Raw genomic sequence first — 17075 nt, forward strand, 5'->3', positions numbered from 1 at the left:
ATCAATTTCATAAGTTTACACATATGATGGCGGAGTCTGCTTTGCCTATGCAATGTGTGCGTGTCGTAAAATCGGCTAATTGTGGGCGAGGTTTGGTCTTCACTTCAAATTTTGCGAGGGGACAATGTATCCTTGAAGAATTGCCATATGTATATACATTGAAGAACAAAAAAAGGGGGTGCTTCTGTGATTTTTGCCTCAAAAAATGGTATTGATTTTTAATTGTTTGTTAAAATGTGATATTGATTTTAAGAAGTGATGGGCTTTTATGGCTTAATATAGGGGTCCTACATATTGAAACCAATGTGATTTCTTTTTATATATCTTTGTTTTCTTGGCCAATTACTGAATTATGTTCCTTTGAGAGAAGAATATCATTCATTTAACTTGAATGATAATATGATGATAAGAATAAATAATATTTATTGCATGCTATGTCTATTAAATTAAACATCGTAATTATGATCATGATAATAGTATAGTATAAGTTTACCCTTATAAAAACAACTACATGGAATTACCATGGTACCACGGTTCGAAACCGTGGTTACAACTGTTCTTATGGTGAATAGTAATTTGGACAAAAGACCATGGTATCCATGGTACACTGAAGTATGGTAACCATGGTAACCATGGTTCTTCGTCCGAAGTACCATCCACCATAAGAACCATGGTTATCATGGTTCTCAGTACCATGGTTCTTGGTACCACGGTTATCGTGGTTCTCCCGTACCACTGTTATAAAGGCTTTCCTGTACCACGGTTGCAGGGTTCTCCCGTACCACGGTTACCACGGTTCTCCCGTATCTTGGTTACCAAGGTACTTGTGCTACAATGGTACTGCACCACAGCCGCCTTCATTCTGCATGTAGCTAAAAAAGAATTGTATTGGTTAAATTGCATGATTGCAATTTGTTGATCAGTTGAAATTCTACTACCTCACAAAATAGACCAGCCCTTGTTTTTTAAAACTTTGAAAGAGCATTCTTCTCTGCAAAGTAGACACATACAAGAAAGGAGCTGGCATGAAGTTCCCTTTCAACAGAATTAACTATTTTCGCGAGGCTCAGCCTCTTCTCTCGCAAACATAGTACTATCATGGTACTAACATGGTAACACGAATCAAAGCCACGAGTACCATATGTACCATATTTACCATGGATGTACCGTGTTTGTACCATGCTTACTATAGTACATTTGTATAAGGGTAATAATGATTAAATTGAGCATTATTATGCTAAATTTTGAAATTAAAGTAAGCATTACTTCGTCAATGCTCAAAAGAGGTCTACATGAATTGTTTAAAAATTGAAACTTTTAGTATAGTTTAAGGTACTGCATCCCTTTTTTGCAGCCAACATCAAATTCCGTAGTACGTTGCATGAGTTATGAATATGTCACGTATGTCCTATCTGTGAAATTTAAACATTAGCGGTGTCCTAGTATTCAAATTATGCAAGGAAACCCGTTTACTTTCTTGACATCACTGGTAGACACTTTGGAGAGACTGACTGACTTCTTTTTTTCTTTGGTAATACCGTACATAACATGAGCTGTAAAGGGTACATGAGCATTTGTCTACATCAATAACCCACTTCTTGTAATGGCCAAAATTAAACTGATTGAATCTTTGCGCAGCACAACACATACAACCATTCGGTACAAGGGTCTGAAAATCAGACTATTGACTAAAGTGATTGCAATCACTAAAGTCGATTTGACAACTAACGGTCATTATTTTCTCACAAAAAGACATTTTCAAGCCCTTTCCCTTTGAAGGAAGTTCTATATATAGTGTTATTTTTCAAATGCCATTGGAATCCGATCTTTCTTTTTATTTTTGGCCTGCAAATGGGACATAGTACCTTTGATCTAGGCTAGATTTTTGTTATTCTTTTCTCTTTGATATTCCTGCAAAATTAACCTCAAAGCTCCGGCATATCCAAAACACAGCAGCTCGCGATGTTTCTTGTGTTCCTAGTTCAATTCGCATTACCCCTGTTCTTCAAAAACTTTACTGGCTTCCTATCACTTCTCTCATCACTTACACAATTCTCATCCTTACTGTCAAGACTTATCATGGTTTCGCTCCTTCGGTTCTTTTTGAACTCCTTCCTCGATACGCTCCTATCCGGATTTTGCGACCTGCTTCTCAATCCCTCCCGGTCTCACACTATTTGTTACAAACAATACGGTCAACGTTCTTTCCTTTATGCAGCTATACACACTTTTGAACAATCACCCCCTTCGCAATGCTAGTTCTTTAAATACATTTTAAACAATGCTAAAAACACATCTTTTAAAGTCTTGTTCCTGAATAGCCCTCTGACTTTTTTCTTTTTATATTGTGTAGATTATACGTAGGATACTATTTATTTATGAACTTTTTGTATTTAAGTTGTAAGTGTTTAAAAATTATGTTCATGTTTTTATTCTCATTTTGCAAATTCTTAATGTTGCTTTGATGTAATTTGTAATGCGAATTCTGTTTCCTTTACTTATCAACTATTTTCCTCCTAAACCGCTTAAACACCCGATACCAATACAGTTACAGTAAAGTATCGAAGCAGATTACCCAAAGTTGCTCAGTAATATCAGAGCAGAATATGTAATCTGAAACCCAGGTGACAAAGTTGATCTGGTAATGAACTGGAACTATTGTCACCTAGGTTAGATTTATAGAACAGTAGTGAACTGTAGGATTGAGTAATTTGTGCGCCCTGATAGTACACTGGTCTGATGAGTTTTCTTTACTCCAGACTTTACCTATTTTTAATCGCATGGGCAATGAAAATATAAATGATATAAAATAAAACGCGTGCATGCTCCTCTGTGTAAGTTGTTCATGTTGTTTAATGTTCACTTATTGATTTAGATTTTGTTGGCACTGACATAACTTTTTTTAATTCACTTTTTAAAATATTTTTAGGGGGGTAGGGGCAATGCTTCATGCATGCATAAACAACGAATTAAGCAAGATCATAGCTTTAAAAGAACCTAGCGGTAAAGAGTACCAATTGATCACCAAAACAAAGGTTGTAGTGAAGTTAGGAGTTTCATTTGTTCATAGGCCGATTGTATAACATTTTAAAAGAGCTATACATTGATATTACCCCTATTTATAGACCCTCGATTAACATAAAATCGTCTTGTGAGTAGACTTTTACCTCTTACTTAAATGTTATCCAGATTACGGTAGCCACAGTAACGCACTGTTCCTCTTTATCACCTGAGTATTATAGTGTCTCTCCTTCTTTCCTCGTCCCCTTCTATTCTCTCGATCCCTCATCCCCATTCTCCTTTGATTTTCCCCTGCCCCCCCCCCCCCACCCCCCATGCACCCCTTCAGCCATTTCCCTCTCTTCGCCGTAAACCCAATCATCTTTCCCCCATCCTCTCTAAACTCGTTCTTCCGCCGGTTTGCTTGCTCATCCCTCCCCTCCTCCCCTTGCCTTACCGCTTCCCTTCTCTAGCTCTCTGTTTACCACTCTCTCCTTCTTTCTTCTCTCCCCTTTCATTCTCTCCTTCCTCATTCTCCTCCAACTTTCGTCTTCTACCTTTAATTCGCTCTTATCCGTTAATCCCAGTTTATCCAATCCTTTCCCCTAGGTTCCTTCACTCCCTTTTCCCAAACCTTCATCAACTCATTCTCCAGTCGGCCTGCTTATTCCGCCACCCCCCCCCCTCCTCAATCTTCCTTCCCTTCACCCCGCACGCGCTCTTTCTCCCTCTCTATTTCCCTTCACTATCCTGCGCTAGCTCTTCTTATTTCCCCTCATTTCCTAAACGCTCCACGGAGTATACGCCCTTATTCCCTTACCCGGCCGGCCGCCCTCTTAAATCCAAAAGAATGCCCCCTTTCGCCTTCTCCCCACCTCCGCTCCCTTTTCTCCGCGTCTTATTAATGTTGGTCCCTCTCTCGATCCCCCTTTCTCCCTGCTTCCCCTCTCAAGGCGCGGATCCAGGATTTCTTAGGGGTGGGGGCCCAATTTTTTTTCTTTTTGCTCCCGGAAATTTGAAAATCGCGCCAGCCAAAAATGCGCTCAGTGGGGGGTTGGGGGGGGGTGGCGGGTAGTAGTGAGCACATTTTTTTTGGGGGGAAGCCCTCTAAAATTTGCATCCCCCCCTCCCCCTTGAGCGCCAGGGGGGGGGGGGGGAGAATCTCCCCAAAAAGGTAAAATTAACGTGTTTTTACACGTTTTATTTTTGAAGGGGGGGGGGACGCCCCCCCCCCGATCCGCCACTGCCCCTCTCTTACATCGCTCTCTCAGCTCCACCGTTCCTCTCTGTTTCCTCTACTTTTTGTTCCCCCTTTAACCTCCCCTTAGTGGGGTAGTGAGCACATTTTTTTTGGGGGGGAGGGCCCTCTAAATTTTGCCCCCCCCCCATTGAGCGGCAGGAGGGGGGGGGGGGCGTGGGTAGGGTAAAATTAACGTGTTTTTACATTTTTATTTTCGAAGGGGGCCCCCCCCCCCCCACCCAGATCCGCCACTGCCCCTCTCTTACCTCGCTCTCTCAGCTCCACCGTTCCTCTCGCTTTCCTCTACTTATTGTTCCCCCTTTAACCTCCCCTTAGTGGGGTAGTGAGCACATTTTTGTTTTTGGGGGGGCCCTCTAAATTTTGCCCCCCCCCCCCTTGAGCGGCAGGGGGGGGGGTAGGGTAAAATTAACGTGTTTTTACATTTTTATTTTCGAAGGGGGCCCCCCCCCACCCAGATCCGCCACTGCCCCTCTCTTACCTCGCTCTCTCAGCTCCACCGTTCCTCTCACTTTCCTCTACTTATTGTTCCCCCTTTAACCTCCCCTTAGTGGGGTAGTGAGCACATTTTTTTTTGGGGGGGGCCCTCTAAATTTTGCCCCCCCCCCCCTTGAGCGGCAGGGGGGGCGTGGGGGGGGGGGGGTGGGGTAAAATTAACGTGTTTTTACATTTTTATTTTCGAAGGGGGCCCCCCCCCCCCACCCAGATCCGCCACTGCCCCTCTCTTACCTCGCTCTCTCAGCTCCACCGTTCCTCTCGCTTTCCTCTACTTTTTGTTCCCCCTTTAACCTCCCCTTAGTGGGGTAGTGAGCACATTTTTTTTTTTTGGGGGGGGCCCTCTTAATTCCCCCCCCCCCCTTGGTGCTCAAGGGGGGGGGGGGCGGGGCATCTCCCCCAAAAGGTTAAATCGACGTGTTTTTACACGTTTTATTTTTGAAGGGACGGCCCCCCCCCCCTCCTCACCTCGCTGTCTCAGCTCCACCATTCCTCTCTGTTTCCTCTACTTTCTGTTCTCCCTTTAACCCCCCCCCCCCAATTAATTCCTCTTTTTCCCCTGCTTTCACAGAGTCTCCTCATTGTATATTATATCACCTCCCATTTCTTGGCCTTCCTCCTCTTTCAGCCTAACATCATATATCGGGCATATATCATTATTATTGTCCCACTCATTTCTAGCCCTTCCTCCATTTTCTTCCCCATTTCATCCTCTTTTTCCTCACTCAATCCATCTCCCTTCTTCCTTATTCTACTCTATATACCTCTCTCTTCTACCTCCTGCTCCCGCCCTCCTTTACCCCTCCAATTCTGTTTTCCACACTCACTCTCCTTCTCACCTCGTCCCCTTCTATTCTCTCGATCCTCCTTCCCCACCCTCTCTAAACTCATTCTATCGCCTCATTCGCCGTCTTGCTCATCGTGTTGATATAGGTGATATATTACTATATTATCCTTGTCTCCTTATGTAGAAAACAAAACCTGTTACAATACAAAATATGGGGCACCTATCCCTCTTCACCAACCTCTCCCCGAATCAAAGAATATGTACAACTCATGGTTGGGAGGAACAAAAATTTAAATTTCTTCATAAAAGGAATCAATGTTACTGATCATGCTGAGCTTATAATGCAGTCGCTTGTCTTCACACATTCTTTATATATGAAACAGCCCCGGCAACTGAGTGGCCGGTGGCCGCCTATCACACTGCCCAAATCGCGTTCCAGAGAAGAACAAAGTCCACACAAAGAAATAAAATTCTCGACAAGAGTCAAGTGTTGAAGTGGATAGTAACTTTATTACAATTTATTACATATAATCATGAAAAGTCACATCTATGGGCTGGAAGCCCCCAACTCTGCTAAAACTTTAGCACCTCATGGCGGCAAAGGAAATGAGGTATGAAACAAAATGAGGAAGTCATCCGAAAAGTAAAAGCTCGTGCCAATTCAGGAACTGCTTCCCATTTTATACCTTCTGACACGTGTGTTGCCCCTTAATAGGGCGTGTCACTACGAGGCATTGCGTCAAATTAATCCCTGGAACCATATACACCCATATTAAAAGGAAATTTATTAATTTTGCGAACTTAACCTCCAGAGTTGAGCTCACCGGACCCACCATTACTCCTCTACAATCCATTGATGTGTATTGCATGTAGTCCACAGTCAGGAGGGTCACAAACCCCTCTACATGTACATCCACTGTCACATCTTGATTCTTGAGATGAACTCGGTAGAAGTATCCACATTGTTTTGGAGTTGCATGCTCCTTCTGGTGACTGCTCCCCCCTTCAGCTACTAGTACAGAAAAGTCCAATGGCATCCTTGTACGCAATTCCGACAAGCCGGCTGTTCATGAATAAAATATAAACTATTTTCAAATAGTATACAACTTTAGGAAGTCAAGCTGACATCATCAGTGTATTTCTTCTTCTTTTTCTTCTTGTTCTACTTCTTCTAGTAAGTAATCTTCAAAGAGTTATTCGTTTTATAAAAACATATTGTTCGTTCGACAGGAGTACATTCCTTATTTTCCATGCTTATCAGCCCAACGACAGATCCCAGATAATTATAATAATACATGGTCTTCATGGTCTGAAATGAAATTACTGTATTACCAAACATGCCTTTCATTACTAATATACTACGTTTGCGTAAAAGATCTAATTAAACATTCAGACCATTGTTTTTATGTTTAAAATCACCAATCCAAACGTTGAACTTGGGTTACTGTTGTTAAGAAAATAAATTGTGAAAGTGGGATGGGTTGCATGTGGTAAGGATGTGTTGCATGTTAACAATTGCAACAGAAAGTTCTCGCTCTTCTATGGGGCGACTTACTTCAGACACTGTCATCTGGCCTCCGAGCTTTAGACAGCAAGGTCCTTGTCTACCATATCATTGTGAGCTTCTCATTCTACCCTTCATTTGCATGAAATACATTACATGTACAGGCACCTGTTTGTATAGAGACATAAAATAAATTCACTTTTACGGCATGTTCATGAAAGCAATGTGAAGTACTAATTATAAAGTGAACAGCAGGGTAGGGTTCTTGCAGAATTTCTAGAACTCGCAGTAAGGGTGTAATAAATATAAACTTTGAACAATACTGGTATGTAGAAAGGGATTTAGGGTAGCTTGAAATTGGGTCTGGCAATGTTTAATACATTTAGGGTTGACATTATGTTTAGCAATGGATCCAGGATTAAAGTTAAGAATTCATTTTGTGTTACAACATAACCAGTACATAAATGCCAATAGAGCACGTTGTAAAAATCGCTGAATTCTTTTAATTGGTAATACAGTGCTACATGTTTCACAAACTGCAGGCCAGTGTGTTTTTACTTTATAAAATCTATTTTAAATGATACTGTGTTACATACTTTTTTCTCTTCCCCTCTACATCATGTTTCTGCTTTCACAATACAGAGGAAGATTTTAAAACTACCATTGATGAGTAAAAGATGCATGCAGCTCCACCAGCACCTGGAAAATCAAGTTGTACAACACCTTCTCCTGAGACAATTGCTTCACATAATTTTTCTACACTATTAAACTTCATCCCTAGGCCTAACCCTAAACCTAAACCACCTTAATCACAATTCCAACCCTCAGTCTAACCCTACACCTTTGACAAAATAAAGCCTAGAGTAGTCGTTGCAGGAGCAAATGTTGAGTTACTAAAAATGCCATGACAGACTCATATGCTATGAATTTATCTCTGTTTCTTTCCCTGATTTGTTAAAAAAACATTGTAATATGCATTATGAATTACCAGTCCATTGTGCTTCGCTCATATATTGCCAGGCACAAGAGGCCATCGCTTAGAGGTAAGGGGCAGAACATCAAGACTGGAAGTGGAACCTCAAGGCACCCCATGATCTCTCAACAGCAAGCCCTTCCTCTCCATCTCTGGAACAGAATTATAAAAATATTTAATAAATATTAACCAAATATGTAAGAATACACAAAAATTGCATTATTTTTTTTTCTTCAATTGTCTTCAATGTTTACTTTCTTTTTCAGCAAAATATGAAGGTCAATTATTTTCTTTTTGCTTGTCATTCTGTTTCGTGTATAGGACTCCCCCCCCCCCATCCCTTCTTCAAGGCCTTCAAATGTTAATTATAAAAAATATATATATTGGAAGTTAAAATACACTATAAATAAACACTACAGCAACTTGTTAGTAGACATCTTGTTGCACACATACCATGTAGCCACCCCTGAATCGATACTTCTCATACCAGCCCTTTGCATACCCCTCCAACTTGGCCTTATTTAATGCCCTCACCCATTTAAAAATTTCCTTTTACTTGACTAACTAAACAGGTGAAGTTTTAAAAAGTCCAAGTTAAAAAAAAAAATAAAAAAAAATTACCTTTTCTTGTTGTGGTCCGTTTTCTCCAGGACATTCTTGTTTCAGGCACATACTCAAAGAAGCAAGCATATGGTAATACACTCTGTATATTTCCTGTAAAAGAGAGGGGGAAAATTTATTCTTAAAATAGCTAGGTTCACATTCAGACTCAGTGACTGAAAACAACAGTCACTGCTACAATGTTTGCAGTCTAAAGACTGAGAGTAGAGACAGAGTCTTGACGTAAACTAAGAGACATAGAGTCAAGACTGCGCCAAAAAAAGATCAATACTCTAGAGTAAATTTAGAAACCACTAGCATGACTAGGCACTAGACTACACTACACTGCAGAGTGCAGTATACTTCTTCTCCTTCTTGAAGATAATCTGCCTCCTATCCTTCAATACCGGTACTGAAGATTCTTGCAGATGCCGTTTATTCATGTATATATATATATATTCGGCCTGAGTGGGGTGTGCAGGTAGACCACTACATCAGGTTTTTCCCCTATTCTTATACGAATAGTGCCGTGGGTTCTTAACGTGCAAGGGTAGTGATTATCCTGTACACGGGGTCTCCTTTTAACATCCTATCCGAGACGGATTGTTTTCCATGTAACATAGCCTGCGTCTATGAAACAACAAGGGGAGGGGCACGTTAACACACAACGCTTGCTTCAGTCATCCGCCTGGGTGCGATTCGAACCCAAGATCTTTGGGCCGACAGGCAGACGCTTTACCGACTGAGCCAATTTGCCTCCTAGTCCTCCTACTGTCTACCGACTAGACTCTAGATTATTTACATTTCTATTTTAATTCTAACTTAACTAAAGTCTAGTGAAATCTTTACTCCAGGGAGCTCCGTCACCGAAGCCCTTCGGAGGCCGTAGGCGGAGTTCTCTGAAGCATGTACATGTATAGCATGGAGTTAGTGAAATCTAAACACTGTTTAGGGGTTTGCAGTTTATTGCAGGAGTTGTTGTTTTGGCTGCTTACAGCTTAGCCTGCCCTTGAAATAAAAATGGAATTTTCAATTCTAAATTTATTAAATCCGACAGCCAAGTCCGGATACCGGTAACAGCAACAGATGACAGTAGATCTACTACTACAGTATACCACTCCAGCAAAGTATAGACTGATATAGACCGAAAGCTTCAGTCTCTGATATCGATGGTTGTTCTGCTGAAATTGCATCTGGCTCATCTGACCGCCTCTATACATAGACTGAAGTACGTCCTATGGTGACTGAGTGGAACAAATGGTTTGGTTCGGCAGGACCGCGATGAATGAGATATGCAACAAGATTTTTACTCTTTACATCCTCATATATTCACTTTGGCTGTAAAATTACATTTGACTATATTAACAAATAAAAAATAACAAAGAAATATCTACTTTGACTTACGATAGCTTGCTCATTTAGATCCTACATTAACAAGTCAACGCAAAGCGTAGCATCCCCTCGCAGGGTACAAATGGCCTATATACATGTACATCAGAACAAGTTAACTCCATTGGACTATACTATTATATTACTAGGCAAGGAAGTTAACCACATTTTCACATATATGACCTTTCACCTTTCACCTACATACTCGGAAATTAAACTTAGCCTGTATTTTTCATTAAAATCCGTCAAACATTACCGAAGTTATTGATCGGAATCCAAAATTGTTACGGACGCACGCACGGACGGCAGTGTTTCTATATCCCCTCCGACTTCTTGCTAGGGGATAATGATTAATCCGAGAAAGTCTTGTAGTCAACATGATTCGTTGTCAGCCACCTGGTTTTTAGATGATGAATATTCATTTTTTCTAGACTAGTACTAGCCTAGATCTAGTAGTAGTAGACCTCTAGTAGGTATGTGACTATCGCGCACATTGGCTTGGTTTCAGCGCACCCGGCAGCGGTTTCACGCCCAATACGAGTTACTCTGCAGGGTTCCTCTTTGATTGCGTGTGGAAACGGCGGTTTCTCGCCAGATTTGGCTTGCTTGTCTGATGACGTCATTGGAAAAATTTCCTTTCGCCTCGACTTCGAATTTTCAGAAACGGACATGTGAAAGTGCATTTTTGTTCAAGTCAAAGTTCAATGTCATCTTTACCATCGTAATCTTCCCTGAAGATAAGTTTTAATAGTTCTAAAACTAATTTAATCCGTTTATTTATACATTTTTCTCGTTACTTGATGAATATAAATCAAATCGGAACATACAATCATTGTTTTTTTACTTCCTCAAAATTGATTGTCAGGAAATTACGGAAATTTATCTGTCTTTTTGTGGCAGTGAGTTCATTAACGACTAATTAGCTAATTAATTTGCTAATTGCTAATTACTAATTAATTATAGAAGGGTCTATAGTACATCAAATAATACAATATTGGTTTTCTTCCGCTATCACATGTTCTTTCCTTAAGGTTTTATCTAGAAAAATGGATAATTTTTACATTTTTGATAAGACCATCCTTTAAATTGGTCATGGTCGGTCACAGATTTTGAGAGGTCTCAATGGTAAAACAATGGCGATAATTAAATCAGATTTTTAATCTTAAAAAAATCATAACTCGCTAAATATTTGTCCTAGAGCTATGGTTTATATACCCTTTTAAATGGTTTTTCAAGCCCTTTCCAATGATATAAGATACAATGTAATCCCACAATTTTTATTTTTTTAGTCACATACCTACCTCTAGGTGTCATCAATTGTCACTAGATCTAAGTAAAGTACACATTTTGAGTGAAATCAGCTGAGTTTTGTACAGTGCTGTGTGAAATGTTGAGAATCAATAGCACAGCTTTTAATACACAGCCAGGACGCAGGAGGCGAGTTTGCTCAGTTAGTAAAGCGTCTGCCTGTCGAAGCAAACATGGAGATATAGATCTAGGTCACGTCTACTAGAATAGCGCTTAATACAAATGTCTCTCAGCGCCTTTACTTTAGGCCTAAGCGCTTTACAACAAGTATATAGACCCTAAATATTATTAGATCTACTATCCTTCTTCTTCAAGATAATCTGCCTCCGGCCTCCTTCAATACTGAAGATTCTTCAAGATGCCTGCCCTAGAATATACCATTGCCATATAGGCCTATAGCCTACTTTAGTAGACTACTACTAGGCCTGATTGGGGTGTGCATGTGGACCATTACACTAGGGTCTAGATTTCACTACTTACTAGACCTCTAGCTATAATTTATAGCTACGAATAGTGCAATGAAATGGTTCTTTGCAAGGGTGGCGACTCTCCTGTACACGGGGCCTCCATTTAACGTCCTATCCTGTTTTCCACTTGACATAACCTGCGCCTATGAACAACAGAACAAGGGAAGGGGAACGTTAACACACTTCAGTCATCCGCCTGGGTTCGGGTCGAACCCGGGATCTCCCTTCTTAGATCTAGACTAGACCTATATAAAAATTAAATATTATTTATTATTATTATGCAGCTTGACTATGTGTGTTCAGTAGACAGTAGGCCGTAGGGTCTGTTGCGAAAATGCCCGGGAGTTCTAGGGCGGGCACTACATGCAGCTTCCGCTCTCATAGGTCGCGCCTGAAATTGGGCAATTTAATTAGATCCGTCTAACTTAGGCCTACTCATGCACTCGCCCCGGCACACGAGCTCTAACTCTCAGGATCAATCTTTGTTTAACCTCCGGAAAGTATTCAAATATCAAAAATATCACCTTATGAATACGAAATTACGGAATAAATATGACATGTACTTACAGGATTTCTACAGAAAACCGTGTCCAGCACCGAAGTTGCCTAGCTGTTACTGTTGTCACAGATCTAGGTCGTTGTTTTAGTTGGATATAGGCTAGGCGCGCGCGCTAGCGCTAGAGCGAGCGCGACAGTACAATTAGACTCGTTCGCGAACTATCAATACATATTATTGACTATATGAACTTGTTATTTGTTTTATGAAACGGATTTTTACTTCTATCGCAGATTGAATTCTTAATTAGATGTGTTATAAATAACAAATTTGTTATATTTATTCGATTCTGAGTTCAATGCTGCGGATATATTCGAGTCTCTTAAGACTTCTGGTGCATTTGAGTCTTGAACAAGACTATTCAGTCGCTACCCTTGGTAGGCTGTTCTTAAAGAAAAGATCCGCAATTGTCAATGACTGCTAATTTGTGTCGATCACGTTGTCATTTAAGTTGTAGGCAGTTTTGTTTGTTAAAGTTCTGTTTCAAAGGGAAACAATTATCTTCATAAGCCAATTAAGTCGAATTCAGAAGAATGTTAGATAGTGCAGAGGTACAGCTCAATTAGACTATACTGTGAAACTAAGGTCAGTATATAGCTAGAGAAACACTGATAATGAATATATGATGATGACGATAATAATAATAATAGTAATAATAATGATAATAATAACAACAATAAAAACTTACAATAATGATAATAAACCATATGTTTGAGGCTTGGAGCTTTTATGTCACTGAGTCAATTCAGTTCGCACCAGTTTTGGTTAAATTATGCTCTCGCCAGATCAGACATTGAATATATATTTTTCAAATTAAAACTTTGTATGTATTTAAAAACAAAATTGAATAGCGGAACTACAATTCATCGCCCCAGATTTAATACCGCTTGAACACTCATGCTGAGGATCAATTTACAAGAAACATAATAGCATATATACCTCAAAGTTAATTGTGCTGAAAATAAAGTTTATTGAGGGGGTGCATTAAAAGAAAACATATGGAGATAATGAATAATAACATATGCAAGGTAAACCAAAAAAGCCCAAATCTATACCATATAGATGAATACCAAGGTTTGATTGTTCTAAAACGACTGCAGGATTAAATAAATTCCTATTATGCGAATGATTTATTTAACATGAAATGGGTATACATAAACATTGTTAATATCGTGATATCCAATAATCATACAACTTAAATAGTTTCATATTATACACACTAAGCAGTGGCAAACCCTACACACACAACAGCTCTTACATCTATTTGTCACAATTTTTCATATTGCAGCTATAATCTTCTATAGATTTCTTGTGTTAGAATATTCACCACATAATGTGTATAATTTTGTTAGTTTTACACTAAGTATTATGGAAAGACATAAGAACGTATTAGGTTCAACTTTGCATATGAACTGCATAATAAATAAATGGCAGGAAAAAAAAAATCTGAATTCGTCTAATTGCTACGCAAATTCTACCTTTAATTAAACGTAATTAAACGGCGTGATACACCCTTTCCTGCATGTAAAATACACGACGTGTAAATCGATTTCCACACAATCTGTCACGAATGGGATCCATCCTGAATGGAAAAATGTGTATGTACGAAGGTTTACAGTTCGAGATGGTGTTATTGTCCTGTTTAGGTACTTTGTTCAACTTTTTGTCTTGCGCTTTAAATTGATGATTCAAACTTTGTAGAGTGATAGTTCATGCCATTACATATTTTTAGAATCAATTTTTGAAACACGGTTACATTAAAAACATATTTTAAAAATTAATTAACCTAATCTATTTTGAAGAGCGCCCTCGCTTTTATCCTCGTATCGACGTACCTAATAATATTGCACTTTACTTTTATGTCAGCTTTTTTTCTGGTCAATATAGAGGTTTCTTTCAGCTAGATTCCTTTCGTGTGCATTCAACCTTCTTTCAAATTGGTCTTACAACTGATTGGATTCAAATGTTTGTCCCTAAACGGAAAATGTGCTTAAATAGCGCATTGTTCTTAATATGTGTGCCATGTTTTGTCAATGGAGGCTTCTAATTGTAGCCACTGCCCCCTTTTAAATATAAGACGGATTATCTACAAACTATATTAAAACCGTGTAACAATTTAGGAAATTTATCAAGGAGAATTACAAAAAATGATTATAGATTATTGAAAATAAAATTTAGCCATGCCCATACATTCAGTAGAATTGCCTTAGTAAGATATATTGAATGTCTTAAATCATAGATGTAATTTTAATTTTAACGGGGCATTGCAGGAAAATGTGAAAAATAGTATTTGACAAAATATTGTGCATCAGTTTATAAAATGTACATTGTATGAGTGATGAGGGGCAGCATTGTAATGAAAAGCTTGACAATTTTGGCCCTAGAATATAGTTTTTGATTTTGTTGTTACATAAGAGGGTTTTCATGACATGCAGTGAAATCACAGGGTTATATCAATGCCCTTCTAGTTCCCAATTTGCGACATAGAGTAGAGAACACCGATGTGTTTTGAACAGCTATCATGTTTCTGTGGAGATCCAGAATATAATCTAGCTCTGAGCAGATGTTTTACTTTTCTCGGAATCTCACAGCCCTTAGTCCAAATATTTTTACTTTACTTTAGCGGCGTCCTACCGGTTTCTCGTAATATGATGGACCAGGACTCCCCTCTCCAAATCTCAACAACCCATTTCACATCAAGTCTCTCTTAATCACACCAAGGCACAGCTGGCAGCCATTATACTTAAAGTATGTGGCGTCTACACTCAGGGGCGGATCCAGCCGGCGAAAAGAGGGGGGGGGGCAAATCTTGAGAAAACAATTTAGCGCCGACTAAGCCGGCCGGTGAAAAATGAAAAAACGCGGGGGGGGGGGGGCTGGGTGTAGAAGCACATTTTTTTGGGGGGTACAGTTTTAGAGGAAAAATTTAGCGCCGACTCAGCCGGCTGTGAATAAGCGGGGGGGGGGGGGGGGGGGGGGTAAGAGCACATATATATTTTTTTAATATATTGGGCCCACTTCGTGAGAAAATATTTAGCAGCGATTCATCCAGTCGGTGGTGAATACGCAGGGGGGGGGGGTGTAATATTTTGTTTTGGTGTGGGCGAAATTTTTTAAAAAATTTTTGGGCGCCGCTTTTGTTTTTGTTTAATAAAAGGTTAAATTTACGTTATTATCCTATTTTTTTAAACATTTTTTTTAGACTAGAGGGTGGGGGGAGCAGGGCCGGAAAAATCGCCACGTCGATCCACGTCTGTCTACACTGACTTAATGGCACAAACGAACAATTCAAAGACATGAAATTGCAAAAGAATAAATCTCATCCAGTTTGAAGTACATGTAGTACAATACTGATAAAATCGTTTATTAAAGATATAATTCTTCTGTCAATATTGTTAGAAGAAACACATTCTTGGTAATAATATAACGTCGGGTATTTAGGGTAGCTGAACAACAACAAATGTAAAAACACATAGATGTTTATACAGGCAAATAAAGTACAAATTGCATTCAGAGAAAGGATCCATCACCAAAGAAAAAAACAAATTATAATAGAACCTACAAATGTACTCGTTATTACACATCTCATGATTGCAATTAATATAAAGATGTCAATACAAGTTGATACTATGAAAGAGAGAAAAGACTAATGCACATGCCTCTCAAAAAAGACATACAAAAGACATAACCTCGCACTCATCAGAGCGAAACTGGAGAACATAGAGCCAAAATAACTACACTACTTTAAGATCCTTTCCTATCCAATCCAACAAGTCTGAAAATTTGAGACAAAAGGCATCATTATGTAATTGCTGAACTAACCCAATTACACATTCCTCTATCGATTGATTTGCTTGAGAGGAATACCTATAGGGGGGGGGGGGAGGGGTATCTGAAATGATATGTGACATCCCATCAAGGAGTGAAAAGAAAAGTAAAGGAATGCAACATGATCGACCCCTCCCACATATGCTCCAACTTGAGATTCCAGTTATCTGTCTAAACAATTAATTCAATTAATAAGAGCAGCAGCCCCCCCCCCCATGACATCAGTGCCCTCTCAGTAACTCAACCCATGCTAAACTATTAACACTACCGATTAATTATCAAAAACCAAGATCATGACAAGATATCAGTTGAAAAGTCTTAAACTGCCTATGACAGGAATATCAATTATTTAAGTTAAACTTACACTGTACATGCACTATGTATTTTCTGAGAAGACTGTAGGTATTTGTTTAACCTTTTCCCTCATAAAAGATAGAGAGATTATATAAAACTTGCACACCAGAGAATTCGAAAATTTACCAGCAATTACCCTTAGCTTAATTACCTAATGTGATGGGTGTATTTTTGCTACCAAAGAATACATGCCAAAATAAAATCAATATGATTTTAAAGAATTGTATACATTTGAATGTGGGCAATTCAACTAAAATTGACCATGAGCCGAACTCATGAAAATTGGCAATGACTTCAAAAATATATATTTCCTGTAATGACAAATTTAGTACCAAACACAGGAAAAAAGGTATACAAATAGGAAAAAAATCACCCCGTTCTTTTTTTTGAGTAGAATAATAATATTGAAAATTGTTTACGCATGGCTTAATTGGGTTAACATCTAGCAAGAACTTAAGTACCCAAAAAATGCTCCAAAAAGAAATTGTATAGCAATTGTAAATAGTATAACCTTATATTTAAACAATTATGTTCAGAGTATATTAAAGCTTTTGTT

At 39.1% G+C, this 17075-nt stretch overlaps 1 long non-coding RNA gene across 2 annotated transcripts; it reads right to left on the reverse strand.

Moving 5' to 3' along the window:
* Positions 1-6028: 6028 nt before the first annotated feature.
* On the reverse strand, positions 6029-12412 carry LOC115929241. Of its 2 annotated transcripts, none has more exons than XR_004066396.1 (5): positions 12349-12412; positions 8639-8731; positions 8033-8169; positions 7096-7212; positions 6029-6603 (listed from the first exon to the last, which is right to left on the reverse strand). It is a non-coding gene; the product is annotated as an uncharacterized LOC115929241 (long non-coding RNA). The 2 variants fall into 2 exon arrangements; XR_004066397.1 differs by having other exon boundaries at positions 6029-6625.
* Between the last annotated feature and the right edge of the window lie 4663 nt (positions 12413-17075).

Source organism: Strongylocentrotus purpuratus, unplaced genomic scaffold (assembly GCF_000002235.5).
Source record: "Strongylocentrotus purpuratus isolate Spur 01 unplaced genomic scaffold, Spur_5.0 spur5_scaffold_4, whole genome shotgun sequence".
Taxonomy (NCBI): domain Eukaryota; kingdom Metazoa; phylum Echinodermata; class Echinoidea; order Camarodonta; family Strongylocentrotidae; genus Strongylocentrotus; species Strongylocentrotus purpuratus.